This window comes from Numida meleagris, chromosome 1 (genome assembly GCF_002078875.1).
Source record: "Numida meleagris isolate 19003 breed g44 Domestic line chromosome 1, NumMel1.0, whole genome shotgun sequence".
Classification (NCBI taxonomy): Eukaryota; Metazoa; Chordata; class Aves; order Galliformes; family Numididae; genus Numida; species Numida meleagris.
Genome location: NC_034409.1, coordinates 136347112 through 136369854, shown reverse-complemented (window position 1 = coordinate 136369854; position 22743 = coordinate 136347112). Strand labels below are relative to the sequence as shown.

The following is a 22743-nucleotide window of genomic DNA, read 5'->3' as shown; positions in this document are numbered from 1 at the left end:
AGTCACCATCCCTGGAGGTGTTCAAGAAACGTTTAGATATAGCGTTGAGAGACCTGGTTTAGTGGGGTTATGTTGGTGGTAGGTGGATGGTTGGACTAGGTGATCTTGTAGGTCTTTTCCAACCTAGCTAATTCTATGATTCTATGATTCTATGATTTTCTTTAGAAATGTCCTCATTTTCTGAACTTAAACGTTAATCCTGATCCAACAGAAACTGTTCAGTATGTTTCTTTCTTTTCTTTCAAGGCTTTTTTTTTTTTTTTTTTTAACTGTGGATCAGTGTAAGAAATTAACAGAAAGATACAGAGCTCTATTAGCACTAGGATTTTGATTTTCCCAAATCCAAAGAGTGTTGTCAGTTACAGATGCAATAAACCTTCTTGTCATGAACACAGTATTCACTAGTGTATGCCAATTTGAACTGACATGGTGTGTGGCATACAGGCCCACAGGATGGGCCTGTGTTTAACAGAAAGCAGACCTGGCTAACCATGCTGTGTAATCCGCACGTCTAATTTCTGCCATCAGTCAGGCTATTCACCAGGAAATTGAGCCATGCCATGGAAGCCTATTTTTATTTACTTGGAGAGATTTCAGGTGCTTGATGTGTAAGGAAATGTTAAGGGTGGAGATTTCATGAAATGCTTCTCTTTCCTTCTCTTCTTGATTTGTTAGATCCAAAATCAAACAGCTGGAGAAGTTTCTCTCTCTCTCTCTCCTTTTTTTTTCTCTTTTTTTTTTGTGTGGTTTTCTTTAAATCAACCTTTTGATAGTTAATCTAGCTCTGAGCAGGAACAGAGTCAGCATATCCCCTTAACCATAGGCTCAGATGTTCTGCATTGACTGCTGTTTTGACATTCTTGGATGGAAATCCATCCCTTAATACTCAAACGTGATTCACATACTGGTTCTCTGGCATGCCTTTGCCTGTGACCATCTGTTGTGGTGGCACTGTGCCTGCTCAAAAAACTCCAGTGCTTCATACACTGTGCTGGTTTCATGAGGGCATAGGTATCAACCAAATATAGAGTTAGAAAGATAGCTAACAACACGTCATTGTAGCTGCAAGATTACTCCTCTCGCTGGTAAGGAATCCCAAACCAAGCACACATTTCAGAATAAGCATTTCAGGTACATCATAAACTTATCCCAAACACGTATGTTTACACTCATATATATAAAGGTAAACAAATCTTATTTAAAAAAAAAAAAGCAATGAGAGCAACAAAAACCACACAAAAACCAAAACTAACCAAACAGTAGGTCTTGGAATTACTAGAAAATATCTACATATTCAATTTTCTTTGAGAGAGCAGCAAAGACTTGTAGAAGACTTTTTTCCAAAAGTTTTGTAGCCATTTTGCAAACAATGTTTGCAGACATTGCAAACAAACAATGAATAGATGTAGGTGTTTCTTGTACCTATCTCAATTTAAAATTCCATGCACTGATATTACGTAGATATTGTAAAAACGATTTGGGAATATTTACTTGATTAGTAATTGGGGATCGCTTGAAAGAGACCTCCTGCTGAGTTGCTTAAAAAAAAAAAAGTCACATTCTTTGGATGAATAAAGAACACAGAAATATTCATGACAAGTGAAATTTGAGTCAGGTTACATATGAATGTAATTATGATGTGAACTTTACAAAGCTGATATCAAAGATAGGGTGTCCTTTTAGGGTAAAACTAGGAGTTAGCATTTTCAAGACTTGTAGAACAAAAATTTAGATCATAATCTAGTTTTATTTACACCTTATAAAAGATACAGTACCTACTGGTATTACTAATACAAAAGAATAGTAAAAATAAATGTTTACATTGCTAATATTTCTATCTGTAAAAAGCAGTTTACAACCATAGGAAGGTAAAGTTCCTATCCAGCTGAATTTAAAATAAATTGTAATACATGAGAAAATAACACTGAATTACATGGACAAGATAAAAAGCAGATCAGAAAGAGCCTAAGAATGTAAAATAGTGGGAAGGAGAAAAAAGTGAAACCAGGCTTGCCACAGGACAGAATGGTACAGCCTCAAAGACAGGAGCAAGGAATCTGAATCTGATGTGGAAAAAAGGAATGTTGTCAAGAAACTGGGATAATAATCTGTATGTTAGTATAGAAAATAATACTAGCAACAGGACATAAATGGGAAAGTGAGTTGGAGGAGTCTAGGAGAAAATGATTTCAGAAACACAAAAGCCATGAAGGAGAACTGAAATTCCCTTTGATTGGAGAGAAGATACGTTCTATACAGCTTATGAAAGAGCCGAAGTCAGCAGAATTGGAGAGAGATTATCATGAAGAGGAAAAAGAGTCAAAATAATAGACATATGTCAACATGATGGTCTGAAAGTTTCCTCCCCAACCAGAAAGTTCCCAAGCAAATTTTTTCTTGTGAATGCTGCAATTCTTCACAGAGATGGATGAGAACATTTCCAGTCAGCTATTGCAAAGGTGGAATTTAAAGACAAACTGAGGATTCCTTTGAGCAGCAACAGTTGCTCAGTATGGGTGCCACTCTTTTACAATACTGTGCTAGCTCTGTTCTCATCAATACCTGCTCTTCCATGTAGAATAGGCTTGTCAAAACCCAGAACAAGATATGACCTTTAACACCTGTTTTTCTTCTTTGCTTGGACTTGTTTTGGACTTCCTTTCTCAAGAACAGATTGCCCTTCTGAAAGACTGGAGAAGGATACTGTGGGCTTATTTGCTTATAGTTGTTGCTTATAGAACAACTTGTGCACTTGTTAATACAATAAATGTCTCTTGCAATAGACTGTACATCTACTTGGATCAGGAATTTTCCGTTCTGGTAGCCACAGAAATAGAGAACAAACAGATGATCCTGGGAGCAAAATAGTTATAATCTGAAGGCCTCTCGAAAAATAAGTATCTGTTTAAGCATTTCACTGACTACTGAACTGGGATCTAATTTTGAGTTTCAGTGTTTTGCTTGTATTGACAAGAGACTGAAAGACGTGTTTGTTCTTTGGGATGTAAGTTCCCTCTGACAGAGGCTGTGTCATTGGAAAACAGGCCCATGATTTGCTACAGCTTAAAAAACATGCCTTTGAGTCATGAGTGTTTGCCTGCGGCTGATACTTTCTGACTAATCTCATCAGTGCAGGAAGGGAAAGGGTCTTCACCTGATGAGGAGAAGATCAACTGTCTGTGGAGAAGGTCTACTAGGATATGGTGTATGGTGTCCATGGCCTTAGGAATAAATGCTCACTGCCAAACTTAAAATTCTCCTACTCTATGTTTTTAATAGAATCATAGAATATCCCGAGCTGGGAGGGATTAATAGCAAAACATTTAAATATTGACCAATGTTGACTCTTGTCTACCATTGAAAAGAACAAGTAGAAATGTCTAGAATATATAAGAGATGATTAATTTATCTTGATTCTTGAGACATGTACATGGAATCCATCTCTGAGAACAGGTGTCATTTATCCAATATTGTTTCTTGTTATAATCTGTTTGCCTTGACCTACCACATCCTCATAAACCTGTACTGAAATAAGCGTCTGTTTTAAGTTCCCCTTGGATATGTTTGACAAAAAGGTTTATAAACAGATGGTACTAAAAGCTGTAGTTGAGCTGGAAAGGAAGAATATATCAAAGTTAAAATGCATCACTTTATCCTTCAAAGCTGTGTGGAAAGGTTTACAAATGGATTTGCAGGTTTTGGAATACTCATTCATTTGTAAAGAGTATTAAGTCAATAAGAATTCGATAACGTGCTTGGAAATGATTATAAAGAGAGAATGATTTCTTAACAAAAATATATATGTTTTTGTATCAGTTATATGCATAAATATGTTTATGTTTCTAATTCATAATTTTAAACAATTTTTTGTACTTTCTTGAATCAAGAAAGGGAAAAATTCTTTAGGTAAAAGTCTGTCTCAAGTTTTAAAATATTAAACTACTTTCCAGATAAAAAGGAAAGGAAAAATGGAGTCAGTTTCATCTCTAAATTACAGCTCTGTGCCTTTTAACAGCTGCATAAATTCAATTTCTGTTTGTAACTTACACTTGTTTACTCTATGTCAAAAATAAAATATTAACTACAGCTTTGGAAACATGCACTGAAGAAGTTAGCAAGCTATAATTAATTCAGTTCATTCTGGTATTCCCATCTACGATGATGTGTGTAGCCAATGTTTTATAATGTTATAATAGTAAGTAGAGATTTTCGTGCCATATGAGAGGTCCATAATCTTTTGCAGTGTTGGTCCACCAAAGATTGGCAAAACCAAGATGTAAAGTTTTCTCTAAGAGAGCACTCTTACGTGTTACACAATCTTTAGTGTTTAAAAACAACCCAGAAAAGCAGATTAAAAAAACAGTGATTGCACAGCAAAGCAAATGCAGTTACAACAGGCTCTGGACAGTGGTGAGCTATACCTTAGACCCTGGGAACATGAAGGATATGTATTCCTAAAATCATTTTTAAATTTAAGAGCGCTTGGATGCCGGGAGGAATATTGTCAGGGAATGGTATGTTTCTTTAGTAGAAGGTGGCTGCCAAGCAGGATCACTGAGTGCTTAATCACGCTTATATTAAAGCTGAGACACATGAACTGAAACAGTTATTATAGGGAATAATTAGAGATCAAATTAAAAGCATTAGAACTGCCAGGAAGATCAAAGCAAACCATTCCCTGTGAGAAGTGGACACGATGTTGCTCAGAAAAGGTAGAAGCAAAGATTTGCAGTGAAGATTGCATTCTCTAACATAAAAATGCTTAATAACAGTTAAGGTACATCTTATCAAAACTACACACAAAGAGATAGAGTCAGATAATGGGATAATACCTGCTTGCAGGAAGTATTGGGCAGGTGCTCAACAACATCAAGAGCAAGTGATTCTGTTTTGAGAAAAACCTGAAATTTTACAAAGCAAAAAAACAGCAAATCCCATGAATATCCTGCAAACTCTAAATTAAAAAATGAAACAAAAAAAAGGAAAGGATGGTAAACTGCCAGAACTGTACACAGAACATCAAGAAGTTCATCAGTTTAGAGACCCGTGGTCTGAAAAGAGAAGTACCTGATGATTTCCACCCTTCGACAAAACTGGTTGTAAAAGTGATATGAGGAGATCAGAAGACAAGAAATATCTGGACAAACTGGTTGCCATTCATGCTAGAATAAAGAAATACTAATTTCTGAAGACAGTAATTGTCAGTCTATTAAGATAATATCCCTCTCAGTTCTACCGAAAATACGTGTATAACTGCTGTGTATTCTCTTTTTATAGATGGGATAATGAAAAGGCAATGAAAATTTATCCAAATTGATGAAGAGAGTTTGTTTCTTGGTATTTTTCTTGCTACTGTGCAGAATGGTGTGCACACACCTATGAAAACCACATCTCCTTCCCTTCTCCCTGAGAAGTTGCAGGCACATGAAGAAGCAGTACACCCAGGCACATAAGATGGATCCACTGGCAGTAGTTAATCTATGGAGAGAGACTTTTCAGAAGTTCAGAGGAGCCCTAGGCTTTTGAAGAAACCTAATTAATCCCACAAGAGAGAGAGAACGCTCCCTTTTGGGAATGTCAAGCTCTCTGCCCTACTTCATCCGGTTGTATTGTCTGGCCATATTGGGTTATTTTTTAAAATAATGAGAAGTTGATCTAACAGCTGGTGCTGGAATAAGAGAAGATCCTGGCTGCCCTGACATGAAGCCATAAAAAGCCACAGCATCTGGTAGCCCTGACCTGTGTCCTATCATGGGCTCAGGAAACAGAAACCAGTATGTTGTACTTGCATGTGTTACACCATTATAATGACTGGTACTGCTAAGAGTAGAAATTCAATCAACGTATATATATCAAAACAAATTATTTCAGGGAAACAATAACTGCAGTGGCACATATCATATCAATACTATTGAGCTGAAGTAACAATAAATCAAATCGGCAGAATCAATTCCTCTGCTGGAAATGAAATCATTAAAATTCATATACAGAAGCACATGCCATGTAGAAGATTTCTTTTGGCAATTTCTGTCTATTTGGCTGTAGAACACTCACTATCTGGGATTTAAGGACTCTCTTCCTTTACTTATGCATAACGTGGGATGTGAAGCAAAGCACTATGTGTAAGGTTCATTCCATAGCACTTCTGGAAAAGTTTGCATTGCTATTGTGTAGATCTTTGGGTTTAAAAGAGATTAATAATGCTTCAGTTTGTTTTGGGCTTCTGGGGTAAGAAGATACAATGGTGAGGTAGGCAAGAGAAATCCTAGTATTAGCCTCGGACTGAAGATAAATAAACAGGCATGTATTTGAGTGCTGAGCATTCTTTATCATTTCTACGTGTTAGTTTTCTGCACAGTGATAGATGCAGTGCAAACAGAATGGGAATCGCTAGAAGACAGCAAAGAGGGATCATCTCACCACAGTGCTCAGGGGACATGCAGAAGGCTTTCCATTCATAGACTTGATATCTATGGCAAGACTGGAGAGGGAAGGGCATGAAGGAAGACAGGATCAAAATTAGATGAATAACAAGAAATTAATAATAACAAACAAATTCTTGGACTGCAGAACAGCCTTTTCTCTATGAGAAAACCTCTCTCAGACTCATTGCAGTGCTCATTTAGTCATGAACTGCAATAGCAATTCTCACGTTTCTTGTAGGGACACACATTGAAAACTGATCATGTGGCATGATCCCAAATCCAAGCATAACTGTTAGATAATGCACTCCATGTCAATCTTGCTACCCTCTAAACTGATCTTGTTTAGGACTACTCTCTTGTATTGTAAGAGGAGATTGAAGAAGAGGATATTTCAGGAGAAATATGCAGTTCTAGTAAGGTCACATCTGGAGCACTGTGTCCAGTTTTGGACTCCGCACTACAAGGGAAACATAGGGCTACATGAGAGAGCCCAGTGAAGAGTCATGAAGATGATATGGGACTGAGGCACTTCTCCTGTGAGGAGAGGCTGAGAGAGCTGGGACTGCTCAGCCAGGAGAAGAGGGGGATCTCATCAATGTATATGAATACCTGAAGGAAGGGTGGCAAGAGCATGGAGCCAGGCTCTTTTCAGTGGTGACCAGTGCCAGAACAAGCAGCAATAGGCACAAATTGGAACACAGAGTTTCTCTCTGAATATCAAGAGCACTTCTGTGCTGCGCAAGTGATGGAGCACTGACACAGACTGCCCAGAGGTCACGGGTTCTCCTCCTTGAAGATCTCCAGAAGCCGCCTGACCGTGGGCCTGGGCACCCTGCTCTGGGTGACCCTGCTGGAGTTGGGCTGGGCCAGAGGGACACAGGTATCTCTACCAGCCTCAGCCATCCTGTGGTTCTGTGAGAATCTGTATGTGTAGTCAAATATCTCAGGAACACAAGAGAGGATCATAGGACTTTTGCATGTATCTCTTTCCTGAACCTCTTCTCACAGAATCAATTATTTCTAAAGAACTGTGTCATGCATCAGTAATAGTATTACAGTAAAATACTTTGCAACTGTACTAAATTAAAGACTTTCTTGAGAAAACAACATCTTTTTTCTTAATCTTTGTTCTCAAAATTACTACAGTAGCTAATATTTAAAAAGTGAGGGGTCTCTTAAAGCTGGGTAAAAAATGTGTTTATAGTTTAGTAGAGACTATTCTACTATATCTGTAATCAGTAGAGAGGTGAATTGTCTCTTGGAGATATATATTTTTCTTCATTGACTGTAAAGGGAGCTGATTCAACTGGCTTAGATTAAATGCTTTACATTTAGAAAGCTAAAATTAAGCATTTTAAGCCATTTGACTACAAAAATAGCAGCAGCCACTGAAGAGCAATGTGCTTTACAGTTCCTAAAATAAACTACTAATGGTAAAAGTTCTAAAATTGAACCAAAAAATCTCCTTGAGTAAAAAACACATAGGTTTAATTAAAAAAAAAAAGGTGATTAAAAATTAAAAAGAAACTTAGGCTTAAACTTTAGATAACAGTCAAAAAAATCAAACAAGTGAACAAACAAAAACAAATCCATCTCTTAGTTTTCTTTGAAACAAAGCAATCTAAGAGGTGCTTTTCATTTCTTTACTATCAGAAGAAATAAAGCAATAAAATGAAAAGATAAACTGGAGCAAATGAAGGGGGCTTAGTATATTTTATGTTGCAAACAAGCAACGACTAATTCAACACCAGTAAAAATTCATGGAGACATATTAAATATAGATGTATTAAACCTAGCCTAGGATTATAACTACAAGAGAGACCTAAATTAGACAGCTCTGGGTTGAGGGCTCTAGGAACTGCACACTGCTGCCTTGAATTTATATGCTGCAGCAATCCTGACGCAGAAGCTAGGTAGATAGTCTGACTCCTGCAGCATTACTGGATGTCACCCACAGCTGTGTTGTTTGCTCCCAGCTGAGTTTGACCTAGGACACTTACTGCTTTCAATCTTCATGACAGAGAAAAGTAAACTAAATGCATAGATTAGGAAAGAGATGTAGTAAAATACAAGGAAAAACATATATCAGGAAAAGAACATTATCATTTCTCATAGAGAAATTAGGGGCAGATGTGGCTCTTCCTGAGTAGGGGAATGAGGCTGGTAAAGCCTGCTGTTTGGATGCAAAATGAACAGTGAAAAACAGAACCAGATACATAGAAAAACACATGCTGATTATCTCTCATTCTTTCTCTCTCCTTCCCCTCACATCCCCCATCTGGCTGCATATAGCGTTGGCTTCTCTCCAGCTGCAGCAGAAAGCAGCAGGGATGTGGGACTCCTGAAACTGTCTGCACCTCCTGGTACGTCCACATCCGCTGAAATGGATTCGGCAAATTCCCCTGAATTTTAAAAGCTCAGTATGAGGACCGATGTTGCTATTGCCTAGTTTTCATTTTCTCCATCATGAATGTCCCTGTCACAGCTGAGTCATCCTTTTCTTTGCTGGACAGTTGTCTGTGAGGAACGCTCTTGTCTCAGAAGCAATTCAGTTGGATATTCAAAGAGTTTGAGCTGACGTAGGAAGAGCAGAAAAACTGAAATAGAAACCCTCAAAATATTTCTGTTTCCATGTAACTAACCTTTGGTAACAAAATAAGAGAGAAAATATGGAAAATATATACAAAAATGAATTACAGAAGAATGCATTAACATAAGTATTTCCAGAGGCAGAATAAATCCCTGGTGAACAAGCAGCAGAAAAAGAGACTGCATCCTTTAGCCCTAACTTTCTGCATGTGTTCTTGGGACATGGCTTCCAGATGCGTCCACCTACCTGCACCTGAAGAGTCCTTCACTCTCGTTTAGCATCGTAGTCCCTAACTGATAGCTCTTTACTGAATCAAGTAAGTTCACAGACTCAAAGAAGAGTAAGCAGCATGATGGAGGTTTCGCAACCATCTGGATGGCTCAAGTGTCATCTCACCCCCTGGGTCTGATTTGGACCACTCCAGCTAGCTCTCTCAAGAAAATAATTAGTATAGTCCAAGGGTTGCTCAAGATAAGGCAATATAGGTCAGTCTGACTTTCAGCACTATCCCACAAGTCTCAAACAACTCTATATGCCCTCCTGTCACAGGCTGGATCATATAACACCTGCCCTGAGCTTCACTCGCCCTATCAGGCTGCAGCGTAGCCTTCACACCATTTTAGTAACCTTGGAGTTAATAGATGCATTTAGAATTAATATGCATGCCTTGCAGTCACAGGGCCACAGCTCAGGATCCGGAGGAGGTGTGGGGCCATGTGCTGTTCTGTGCGAAGCACAGGCAGAGTGAGCCAGCCCAATTTTCAGAGAGAGTTCACCTTGCGTGGTGAGGGCATGAATCACCTGATTCCAGTGATGCAGATTGCTCCCTCTTTCACTCAGCAACATGGACATAGCCATAGATGACAACAACCACTGCCTTTTTTTCCAGCCTGAAATCTGTTATTGACTCTTGCGTATCCATAGGGTTTGAAAGGATGGCTTTTCTCAATCTTGTTGGCAGAGGGGAGAAGCACTCAGAAGATTATGTTGAAACAGGCAGGTAGCACAGTCCTGACTCATAAATGCGGCTGAGTACTTGCTTTGGTCAGGTGGTGAAAAACTTTCTCTCTGGACAAATCTCCTAGGCACCACTGGAATACTTAAGGACTCCCTAAGTTCAGGTCCCAGGGCTCAAAATATGTCAACAGTTAGTAGGATATTCAGATGTTTCACTTTCGTATCTACCAAAATCAATGGATATGAATAAATCACGATCACTGAAAAACCGAGCTCATTTGCTTCTGGTTGTGTCTATACTTTTTTCAAATGCACCAACCTCCTCCATCTCAAATTGCAGGAAGTACTGGAAAACTGGTAGTTGGCGATTTTTCACCTGCTCAGGAATAGGAACCCTTGAAAAATATTCTCTTCCCAGTAAAAATTTCGTCATGTCTTCTCTCTATTTTATTTTAATGGTAACAAAATGGTTTATAACTTGAATTGGAATAGGTTTTTTATCCTTTAGCATTGCTGGTTGTACGGTTAATTCCTGCATAATGCACCATGATTAAATGGGGAATTTGTCTCTTGTATTTGTATTACCCTGCTGTCCTAGCAGATGTCCACTTACAGCTGTGGATCCCCTCTGCATTCCCTCTCCAAAAACATCCCAAGCCTTTCTGTTTCTGTTACACTTCTTTCCAAAGAGTGTGGCATCAAGAAACGTGCGTCAGTAGAAGCTTTGACAAAGATTTCACTATAGTCAGCTGTGAAAGCTGTTACTGTGAGACAAGTTAGTGACAGCTCTCTAGCAAGTGTGCCTGCAGGTTTGTTGGTGCCAAAAGTGCTGGGGAGTGAGAAGACCGGTGAAATGCACTCAGATATTCTGGTTATGCCTCACTTTGGTAATCAACAATTTCTTACAGCATTTGAAATATTACTCATTTTGAGCATTTGAAAGTGCTTTTGCAATTTGATCAGCAAACTGATATATTTCTGGAAAAGCAAAAGGACCGACAAAAATCATCAGAACAGGAATGCTCACTCATTTGGCACCTCAAATATCGTTTTGTACTGAAGTTCCCTCAAATAAATTTTTTTTGCATTTCCTTGAAAAACATTTTTTAAATGCTGGTCAAACACAAACAATTTTTGGGCTCTCCATATTTCTCCATTGAAATCAAGAAAAAATTTCATAGTCTTCAGTAGTGGGGCTCAAATATAATTATTTTGTTGGCACTCATATCCATGTGATCATTGTGCTTCTTGTATAGAAAAAAAAAGCTAAAGCAAAAAGGGGTGGAGTTCTGCAATCTAAATATGCATTCATGCACATATTCTAATATTTGTTCTGCTCATGTCAACCAGAATAATCCAATGCATCGATGAGAGGCTAGATTTTGCTCTGTACTATGCTGACTCTGTCTGCATGCAATTGAAGCCTCATGTAAATGGCTCAACGCTACTTTTAGCACCTGCTGCCCCCACTGAAATCAATGAACTGGTGTCTGCCTACATCAGGTCTGAATCTGGCCATCACAATCAACTTTTATTAGGCTCTTGACAGTGCCTTTAAGTGATCCTGTTGGTTAGAGGGCAAAAATATGAGCACTAAAGCCTGCAGTAGATACATTCCAAGCCACATGTGCTCTGTTTACTGTACAGTATGAAATATGCAGTCTAGGATTGTACAATATAGATAATTCAAGCCACATGGAGATTGGTGAATGTAAAGCTCTGTGTATTTGATCTCAAAACCAATTAGAGCAGTTTGTTTGCTTTGATCTGAATGGAATGCTGCAGTATAAATGTTATAAAACTTACTTCCACAAGTTATTGGGCTAATAAACACTAATAATCTGGATGCTTTTTATTCCTATGTTCCATAAAGAAATTACACATAAGACATGAAAACAGTTATTGAGGGTGTGACATTTAAAATTAACCAAATTCTCACGTAATCCTCTGAAGAGAGAAAACTGATTGGAGAGAGGGAGATGTGAGTGCTCACAGCAATGACACCTTTGGGGATGAGCCACTTCCCCTGGAATTCCTCGGTACTCTGAGAAAGCCCAGTCTGTAGTTTTCCTTAATTGCTAACACACTTTATGAAGTGCCTGGGTTCTGAGCATGTGCCACTCCACAGGAATAAGGAGCCTTGCTATAAGGGTATTTTAAATAGGGGCAAACAGAGGCAGCAGGTAGCTTAATCAGGCTGTCCCAGGAATCAAATCTACATTGTTTGAAAGTCCAGTTCTGGGGACTAGACCATAAGACTGCCTTTCCCTGAAAAGGAGGGAAGTGTCTTTTGGTTCTGAAAGAGCAGTTCTGAGTCACTGAAGCATTTCAGAGAAACCACTGAGAAAAGCAACTCTCAGCTCTATCTGAATCAGGGCATCTTTCAGGGCTGGTGCTGGTGATGCAGCAGCTCCAGCTCAGAGGAAAGACAAAAATCTTGTGTCTCTGCACTTGGCCCTAGGAGAGAGCTCCCTGGCTGAGTGGACTGGGTGGGCTGCAGAAGATGTAGCAGAGACAATACTGCTGGCATAATGGGTGCCATCAATCTCTCCATGTGGATAGATTCTTTCTTTAGTCCCACTTTTATTAAAAAAAAAAAAGAAAAAAATGCCAACACCAAGCCAGTGCTCTTAGATGATCCCTTTTCTCTCTCTTATTTTTTATTTTTTTTCCCCACTAGAAATGGCTTCTCTCTGGAAAAAAAAAAAAAAAAAAGAAACCACAACCCAACCCTAATGTACATAATTTGAGATGAAGCAGCTTGGAGAGCACAGATATAACTGAGATGCAGATTTGCTTGAAGTGCTGTCATAAAAATTATGACAGTTAAATGTGACTGCCTCCACAATTTTTGGAGGGGTGTTTCTGCATAAAGATTTACAAATCTGTGTGGTAGAAAGCACTCTTTGTATTTTTTCTAATAGCTGATTCATATAGTATTTATATACCTGTGATATCTGAATTATAAAAATAGTTCAGTGTATATGCTTGGCACCTACAAATTGTAACGGAGAAAATATGATTAACTGCACAGCAGAACTCTTTGACAATTTGCTGAACCTGTGTATCACTGACATAAATCTTTCCCCCAAGTGCCTTGACTGTCATTAACTTGAAAAATCAGCCAAGCAAAAACCTTTATGAGTGAGTTCATGGAAATAGAGACATATTTTGTAGCTATGGTATACAGCAGACAGCTGGGAACAGGATAATACCTGCAGCAGGATAGCATGCTTTGCGTATTTTTAAATAATGCTCAATTTCTCAGAGCTGGTATTCATCTGGACCCTTGTACTGTACTCAGTATGGCTTGTTTTGCTGGGCTGTGGGAACCTGCTCTGGGGATTTTTTTTTTCTGTCCTTTGCAAGTACCCTCAAATAGAGCAGATGAATTCATTTCCTTCTGTGGCCTTAAAGAGGCCTGCGCTCTCTCTGCTGCTCCTCAGGAATTCAACATCCACAAGCCACATTCACTTAACTACCCTCCTATCTGAATAGCAAATGCTAATTGCATTTGTTTCTGGCATTTTCCTCACTTAAGGTCCTCCATTACACAAGAGAATGGGAATCTTCAGCCTGACTGCTAAAATACACATTGAAGAGTCTTAAAGGAGGGGTTCCTTTACTATGCTTTAAACCTGTGTAAGCTGGAATACAGCTTGTTTTCTAAAAAATGGCCAGTTAATAGTGGATACCTTGATATTTAAACCCATATTTTATATTTTGCCAGACTTGTCTGGACCAAACTTGACTGAAATCAAAAGAACATTTGACATTGATTGTCTTTGCATGAAAATTGACTAATGCAAATGAGCTAAATTGTATTAATAATTCAGGTGAAAAGTAATCTAGCTATAGGTGCTGTGTGTGTACCATGCAGAGACTCATAATATGGTCTATTTGTTGCATTTCTCCATTTTTTATGTTCATGTGCAATGACACTGTTTTTTACTAGGACCATCGAAATTCTCATTCAATTATGCTTTCACTTGCCTTCCCAAACCACCTTATCCAACAATGGAAAATAATTTGTATAAGAAATGAAGTTGATTGCTGAGACATACAAGGGAAATTATTATAGTTTTGAGATGACTTCATTGTCACATAGAGGTGACCTGAATCCTGGTAAATGACAGGAGGTTGGGACAGGACAGCAGTCTTAACTTATGGTTTGGTTTCCTCTTCACTGAAGCACACTTTTCATCCCACCTGCCACGTATCTTGAGCTTTTGTGCCTATAAATTGTCTCTCAGCTTTGAGGCACCTTCTCTAAATAACTACTAGACAGCAAAAGGACATCTTGTGTGCAGCTCATCCATCCAGAAGTGTACATCAGGAGGTGTTGAGAGGAATCGTTGCCTAGCAGTGCCCATATATTTTACTGCATTTAGAATCATAAAGGTTGGAAAAGACGTCTAAGATCATCTAGCCCAACCATCCACCTTCCACCAATATTACCCACTAAACCATGTCCCTAACTACTACCTCTACCCTTCCCTTAAACACTTCCAAGGATGGTGACTCCACCACCCCCTTGGGCAGTTTGTTCTGATGCCTCACCACTCTTTCTGAGAAGAAATTCTTCCTAATATCCAATCTGAACCTCCACTAGTGCAGCGTGAGGCCATTCCCTCTCATCCTATTGCTGTTACCTGGAAGAAAAGACCGACTCCCACCTTGCTACTACCTCCTTTCAAGTCACTGTAGAGAGTGAAAAGGTCTCACCTGAGCCTCCTCGAGACCAAACAATCCCAATTATCTCAGCTGCTCCTCATAAGACTTGTGTTCCAGACCCTTGTGTACAAGAAGAGCCTATGCTGCTTATCCTAGGTACAGATGTTGGCAACACAGATGTCCAAAGTTCACCTCTCTGTGCAACCATTAGCAGAGGTGATAAAGCACAAGCCTGTATTTACTGAAGAGAGAAGCTGAGATGTCTTCCTTTCCTCTAACACCCTAATTATTGATACTGATAAGCCACATACTCCTCTGTCCATGTCTCAGCCAGTCACATTTGGGCTGTTGCTGTACAAGCAGAGTAGCAGGTAATAAATGAAATTATTTTTTTCCCCGTCCATGCTTCTGCCGGAGGCATAAGTTTGCTGAGGAAAGCAAATTCCAGGTGGATTCAAGTCTGCCTATTCCTATGGAGACATTTGTTTTACCCTTAACAACTCATTCCCCTCCTCTGCCTGTCTGAGTATCTTCTCCTTTTGTTGCTGCTGAGATTGAGATGTGCAGCACAGTAGTTGCTGCTGTGTGGAGGGTAGATGTCAGCAGCATCATCAGCACCCACTGCCTCTTTTCATATTCCCAACATAATTAGTAGCAAAAAGCCTCACTTTTCAAAGGCTTCCTATGGCTCTTCATCCTAGTGACAGAAAGGAAACCCAAGCTTTCCTTCCAGTATACAGATACATTGGAGCTGGGTGCCTATATGTGAGAAAAAGGTATAGACTGGAAAATGAAGTTATTTCCAACTGCAGTCCAGCTGCTCATTCACAAGAACACCTTAACGTGTGCAGATGTGTGCAGAGATGTAAACCTACTGAATTCCAAAGCATACACTTAACTTTAGCTATAGCAGTAGTTGCATATTTGTGTATATATATATATATAAGAAAAGTCCTTAGAATACTATTTTGTCAAGCTGAAATCATAATGTGAATGATTATGGTTGGTGATGGAAGAGGTTGCCCAAAGATGTGATGTTGTGGATACCCCCACATCCTTGGGAGTTTCAAAGCCAGGTTGGATGGGGTTTTGGGCAACCTGATCTAATGAGTCTCTGCTTCTGGAGAGGGGTTGGACTAAGCGTCATTTAGGGTTCCTTTCCAGCCCTGTGATTCTATGAATCCAAGATTCTGTGGTTCTATGATTCTGCGATTATTGATAAAATATTGCCATCATACTATTGGGCTCATCCAAGAGTAAATACAGTAACCTGACAGTGCTAGCTTTTTTACTAGCAGCTAAATCTTAGTGAAAAGCAACAAGAGAAAAAAATTATATAGAGGACAGAGAACGAGTGACTGATGGAAATGCCCACATACAGTTAAATAACGGATGTCTGTAGGATCTGTTCTTTGGATTTAGAGGTCAAGGAACACAGCCCAGAATATGCAAAAGAAAATCTATTAAAAGCTATGAGTTTTGGAAAACACCAGGACTTCAAACAGACAGATTTGAAGCAGTTGTGTTCAGATGAGGAAGAAAATTTCAGATTGCAGAAACAGGAATTCTTTAAGAGAAGTAGCTAAGCTTCTAGAAAGGTGAGGCTTTTAAGAGGATGATAAAAGAAGATGACAAAGAAAATGCTTGAGTTTTTCTTTCCATAATAAAAATGTACCCTTTAGAATCACTTCTTAGGCAGTCACCAAAATAATTATTTGGAATGTTTATATAGAAAAATATATGCATATATACACACATATAAAGTCCTTGTTTGACTAGAATATATTGGCACTTTAAGGAGTGACTAATATAGAAACTATTTACTGTACTGAAGTCCTTAAAGACTTCAGGAAAGCAAATGCCTGAACAAGGTAGACGAATTAGAAAACAGAAAGCAGCCTTGTTCTTTTGATCTAAGCTTGAATTTATTGACAGAAAAGCCTGTGGTTATGAAATAATGCAGTTTGTTTCAGTATACTTGATGCACAAGGTAAGTGCACTTTTAACCCAGATAACTAGAAATGGATAGTGCTGTTAGTGTTTGCATGTAAAAAGACAGAAGAAGGGAGCTAGATCTCACGCTGGACAGATGACCAAGTGACTTAGCATGGAGTTGTCATTACTACATGGGACAGGAAACATGCTTGAAGCAGAGACTTCTCTTGTCTTTAAAATCCGCCTGTGTGTACAGTCAGCATGAATGTGAATTTATCAGTCAGAGGTCATGAATGACCCCAGCAGGGCTTGAAGGCATCGTGTGCCTATTTAGACTTTGTCAGTAGTCTATAAAAAGTTCAAACACTTCCAATGCATGCTACTGTACACCAGGTACAAAGGGCCTAATGCCCCTGGTAAATTATTAATCCTCATCTTTCATAAACAAAAATGTTCCGTATTTCTAGTAAACAGACCTGTAAAACTCAGAGGTAGTACAGTCAAAAGGCTTATGAACCCTCTGAACTTTGTCATCCTGGGTGTGGTATTTCCTCTCTCTGTCCAATGTGCTCATGCGCAAACTGGAGGTAGTAGTACTCAACATAATTAGTTAATGCTTCCACATTGTTTTGGGCATGGTAATCTGTGTAGGTGCTTATCTGTTAGCAATATGTTGCAATTAAATAGCCCTTAGTATGCAAAAGGTTTTTCTGTTTACTACACATTTGACATCTGGAGAACAAAACATGGCCCCTGGAATGTATCAGGCTTCAGTTACAGGGAGCAGTCTTGGAAGCAGAGCAAAAAACATTGAATTATTTGAAACAACTAGATGTGAAGGTGGAATTACAGTTAAGATAATTCCTTGAAACTTGGCTGGTCACTTACTCTTTTTTTTTCCAACCTTCCAGAGTTTTAATTGCTTAAATAAAAACAGTCTTGCCCCGCCTCCCATCCATTCTCTGTTCAGCTACTCATCTCCATATCCCATTACCTTTTTGCCTTTCTTCTTTGCACATTTTATCCTCCCTTCATTTTTTTCCTTTTTTTTCTCTATTCTGCCTGGTCCCCTCTAAGAGGAGCTGCTGCTGCTGTTCCTCAGGTTACTGGAGCACTGATGGATTTTTTTTGTGTCACTTAATACACATCTTTCCAGTCATCTCCATACTCTCAATATTGTCCCTGCTACTACAAGTACTCTTGGCCTGGACATCCCTCTGAAGAATAATGTGATATGCACAACTATTTCAGGGAAAGGTATTCTGCAGCTCAGTTGTGTATTTGCTTTTTTTGACTGATATGTTTAAAAGGTTCTCAGTGGCCTGTTCATAGCCATATCTAGGTCTCTTCCAAGAGCAGTTCCGATTAACTGAGGTTCAGGTGCAGATATCTGAAGTTTGGAATTTTTCACATTCAGAATTTAAATGTTTCTTTCCCAAGAAGCAATTCACAGACAGAATTGCGAAGTTAGTATCTGCTGAATTGTAACTTCACAGCAGTATTTTCTTTAACCTATTTGGTTTTCCTTCAATTTGAAAAGGTCTTGCAAAACTAGGCCAAAAAAATCATTAATTAATAGATTACCGGAAGAGAGAAAAAATGTAGAAAAGGGTAAAAGCTGAGATCATTAGGACCATTTCCTTGAAATAGTATAAAATATGATGGAGTTCAGAATCTTGGTTTTTCTCTTAACAATGTGTCAAAAAAATTAAATTTGGTGCCAATGTAGACTGTTGCTTTGGCAATACAGCATGTCATTCAGTGACTAACAAACTCTGCTAGGTATAAACCAGTAACCCAGCTGTCAGAGGATACATCTACCTCCCCTTTGCAACCATCTCTTCCAAGCCTGCTTGTTGATGCCAGCACAGGGTGTTTGCCTGGGAGCTAGTGAGTAGACATTACTTGCCAGGATACTATCTGCAAGCAGTGAAGTTTCAGTTTCATAATTAAACAAGAAAGCTGAAAAGACTGTACTGAAGGATAAATTACTTCACTTTCTGTGAAGAGAGGTTTCCAGAATGAATTATTCAATACTAACAATGTAGACTTTGAAAACAGGGCATTTCCCAAAACTGTCATACCTATCTGTACCTGTCTCTACACACATGCACATACTGAAATACACACATGTACATACAGATGCACAGCCATTAATGTACACACACATCTATTGTAAAAGTGTCTCATAATTGACAAATGTTGGCACTCTACAAAATGAAGTAGCATTTTAAAATGTATTAACAAAAGGAAACATTTCCAAAATATTCAGTGAAACTCTGTGTAATCTTTACATGGTTCCGTGTTTTCTTAGGCATCCTATAGGTAGGATCAGTGTAATAATAAAACAAAATGAATCTGCTTTGGCATTAAATATATAAACAAAGTTGCACAAGATTGTTGTAAGGACAAAATGATCTCCTCTGGTTCTCAAACAGAATGACACATGTATGCAAAGTCATGCTGCAGAGAAGATATTATCAGTTTTAATTAAAAACGGGTCAAGATGGCCAAGTTTTTCTTTTGGCTGACTTCGCTTGCCCTTTCCCTGGCAAAATCAAAGCCACCCTGGTTTTTCCTAGGACACAGTAGAGTCTGCTTTGTATTTCCCTTCTCCCTGTTATGCATTCATAACAATTTCAATCAAAATTATCAATCTCTTTGTTGTAGGATTACAAGTGGGAAGAGATGTCAACAAGCAGGCAGACAAATGAGCAGAAAGAGCACAGGGGCCCTGGGGTCAGCAGCATGTGGCTGTGCAGTGTCAGGTGCTGCAGGGGCAACAGCAGGAGTGTGAGATGGCTCTGTGGTGCCTCATGAAGGGAAGAAGCTGAAGTTTCCCCAGTGGGAAGGAGTGAGAGGAGGAAATTGATGCCTTTGAAGTCAGTTAAGTGTGGCTTGAAGAAGGCAGGTGACAGAGAAAGAGTTTCTTGAGGGAGAGAAAAGGTAGGTGAGGGAGGTTTTGAGTATGGGTGTGAATAACGCAGAAAGAAGATAACTGAGATTTGAAGAAAGAAGTAAAGGGCAATTTGCCTAGGTTGGACTAGAGTGAAAAATGCTACAGGGACAGAATGAAAAAAATGGCAAGCTATTCAATGCAGCTATCTTACATTGATTCCTCATTAAATTCTTACAGCATCATGCCATAAAATGAGAACAAGATGTAAAGCTGAGCTGTACTGTGCTCTGGACTCAAACATTCTCTATTTTCAGGGCAGGAAATTGAAGTTTGGAGCTTCAGTCTGACCCACAGCCTCTACTGCTCCTGCTGTTCTAACTGTCCTACTTTGTTTAGTTGGGTAATTGAGAAAGGTCTTAAGAAGCAGTTTTTCTAGCACATTACCAATTTGTCTGTCATCAGGCACTTCTTTCAGATTCAAATCCTGACTTACCTTAGGACATGGACAAATGACTTATAGTTTTATGTCCTGTTTTCCACATCTTTTGAAATTATTAATTGTGCTTGCTTACCTCATGGGAATGTTGCAAAGATCAGCGTGTACAGAGCTTTGAGAATGCTAACCGTGGTAGTTATACTCTTTTCATGGAATAAAAACAAAGCAGTTTACTTGCTGTAATCCCGCACTTGAAACCACCACCCATCAACAAAAAGTGACTCACAAGCTCTATGAGACAAGGATGCGGTGTTTACTCCTGCAGGTTTGTTTGCACAGAAAGAACGAACTCTGCTTCTGAGTACGCCTGGCTAAACACTGTTCCAGTACAGGTGAGTGAGCAATGGCAGAGTCCAGAGGTGTGGCCCATGACTGATAGGCACCCATATTGCATTGAGACCTTTTACTAGGGCGCAGAGCTGAGCAGGAAACTGAAATGTGGCAAATCATATTTGGCAACTGCTGCAATGCCATTTGGAAACCACCTTCAGTGAGCAGTGTTCAAGAATATGGTTATTTGTGTCTTGAAAGTGAAATAGTTATAGGTGAAAGTTGATATACCTCACCTGTTGTGCACACATATTGGTGGACTAGAGTGGACATCAGAGATACCAGCTTAGTGAAAATGAAGAGAAGTTTCCAAAAATAGCATGATGAAGTCCTGGTAACCATGGTCTTGGCAAGCCTCAAGTTTGGGGTAGCAGCAGGGTCAGATTCCACCATGAGCAGCGGCAGTGGGGGCAGATGCTGTAGTTGGCAATGGCTGCTGGAAGGCAGTAGTTGAGGGAAAGTGTCTAGTCACCGTTGCAGCTTCATGCTTCTGGCATGGGTTCTGTGCACACTTAGGCTCTCACCTAGTCTCTCATCATTATCCCTCTTTTATAGACTCTCATCTACAACCAGATCCTTGGCCTTGGGACATCTGCCCCTCTGTCCCTGCATGCCTCTACAGCTGAGACAGCTTTCTAGTACTCATAAAATCCAGCACCTCAACACTGTTTATTCACCCACCTAACACCCACCCTTAATCCCCAGTACTCAATTTCTATCCTTCTTTTGCCTCATTTCTGAACCAGAGCCTGGTATGGTCTTGGCTCCAGCACATACTGGTGAGCAAATAGGATCTCAAAGGACTTCTATTGTATTCAGCAAAAGACATAGCTATTGCATCTTCTCTGAACCCATACCCATCAGATGCAGAGGTGCTTACCTTGACTTAGGTGAGATCCTGCACACCAGCAGTCATAGCATATATGGCACCAAAATTTCCCAAGCAGACTGAGGTCTTCCAGGAGCTTCCTACACAAGCTGAAGGGACAGCTGACACTGCTTGCTTCAGCCGTATATGTACAGCCAGGTAAGTCTGAAGTAGAGGTTTGTTCTAACATCCTTGGTCAAAACATCCCCACTGCGTTCGCAACCACATTAGTTAAAGCTTAGAGAGATCAGCAGAATCATCTGTTTTGGCTTCCTGCTTAATATAGGTCACAAGCACAGACTGTTTTGTTGTTGTTGTTTGCTGATCTCTCAAAGAAGTGTTATCTGCATGGGAATTCCTTTCAGTGGCTACATTCAAGGTGCTCAGGACTGCTCATGTGCTCTTCAGGAGTACAACAAGCTGACCTTGAGAGGCTGCTAAATGTATAACACATCACAAGAATGACACCTCTTCTGTCTGTGTTACAACCCAGACATCCCAATACCAAAATAAAAGTTTGCTACCACCAAGGCATAAGGGCTAATGAAGTGATTTTCTTTTATTTGCCAGCATGTTGCTACCCACTATCGAAACAGTGTTATTCTTCCATTGGTATTTTACACATATATTTATGAATATATCGTTTAGCAACCTTATAGATAACTTAACAAATCTAAAAGGTCAATAGTTATTTTTAATGATTGTTACCTACTCTTGCAATATTCTTCCATCAGGGCACCAGAACCTAGAACAGGTGCCCTCACCCTTCTCTGCTACCAACATGTCTGTTCAGCACACAGCTTATTTTTTGTAATACTATTACTACTTAGCTTCTTCAGGTCCAGAGAAAGTGATATTTTGCAAAGGTTCCCCCTCTTTTTCTGAACACATTAACTTATGATGACAGCCTCATCATACTTATCATGGTAAAGGTGATCAAGTAGTTTACATCATCAACATATGCCTTGTTTGTTCTTGATTTATTACAAAAGAGAGGCTTGATATTCCAGCTGCAGAATTCTCCCATTATCTACATGTATCTCAATTTTTCCCATTTAAAAACACTTTTTCACATAATTTTCAGTTTTCCAGCAAAACGTGGGTAAGTTATAAATGGTCACTGTTGAGCTGGTCTTCATTAGGTCTAAATCTGATTGCCTTGAAAAGCAAGTCTATAATTGCTTGCTGGAACATTTTTACAGAGCTCAAATGCCAGAATGTTTCCTAAGTCTTGCTGTGTGCACATTTGCAGCATATGCATGTGTGAATAGAAAACTCAGCATGCAGATGTTTGAAATGAATACATATGTTTTGATTCAAATCTCCTCTCCTTTAAATGAAAAGCTAATAGAAATGACACATTCAGACTTAATTGGAAATGGGGAAATGGTTTCTGAACCAAAATAGTATTCTCAAATCTTATTTTATTTGTATTATGTTAACTTCTAACAAACAACACTTTATTACCTTGTTGACTTTTCCTTTCCTTTCCTTTCCTTTCCTTTCCTTTCCTTTCCTTTCCTTTCCTTTCCTTTCCTTTCCTTTCCTTTCCTTTCCTTTCCTTTCCTT

The 22743-nt window shown here is 39.2% G+C and overlaps 1 long non-coding RNA gene across 2 annotated transcripts in view; it reads right to left on the bottom strand.

Annotated features, from left to right (window-relative positions):
* The window catches only part of LOC110407431, a 43397-nt gene extending 23208 nt beyond the window's left edge, over positions 1–20189 (bottom strand). For both annotated transcript variants that reach the window (XR_002443889.1, XR_002443891.1), the window contains exon 1: positions 20053–20189. This is a non-coding gene — a long non-coding RNA (uncharacterized LOC110407431). The remainder of the gene's footprint in view (positions 1–20052) is intronic.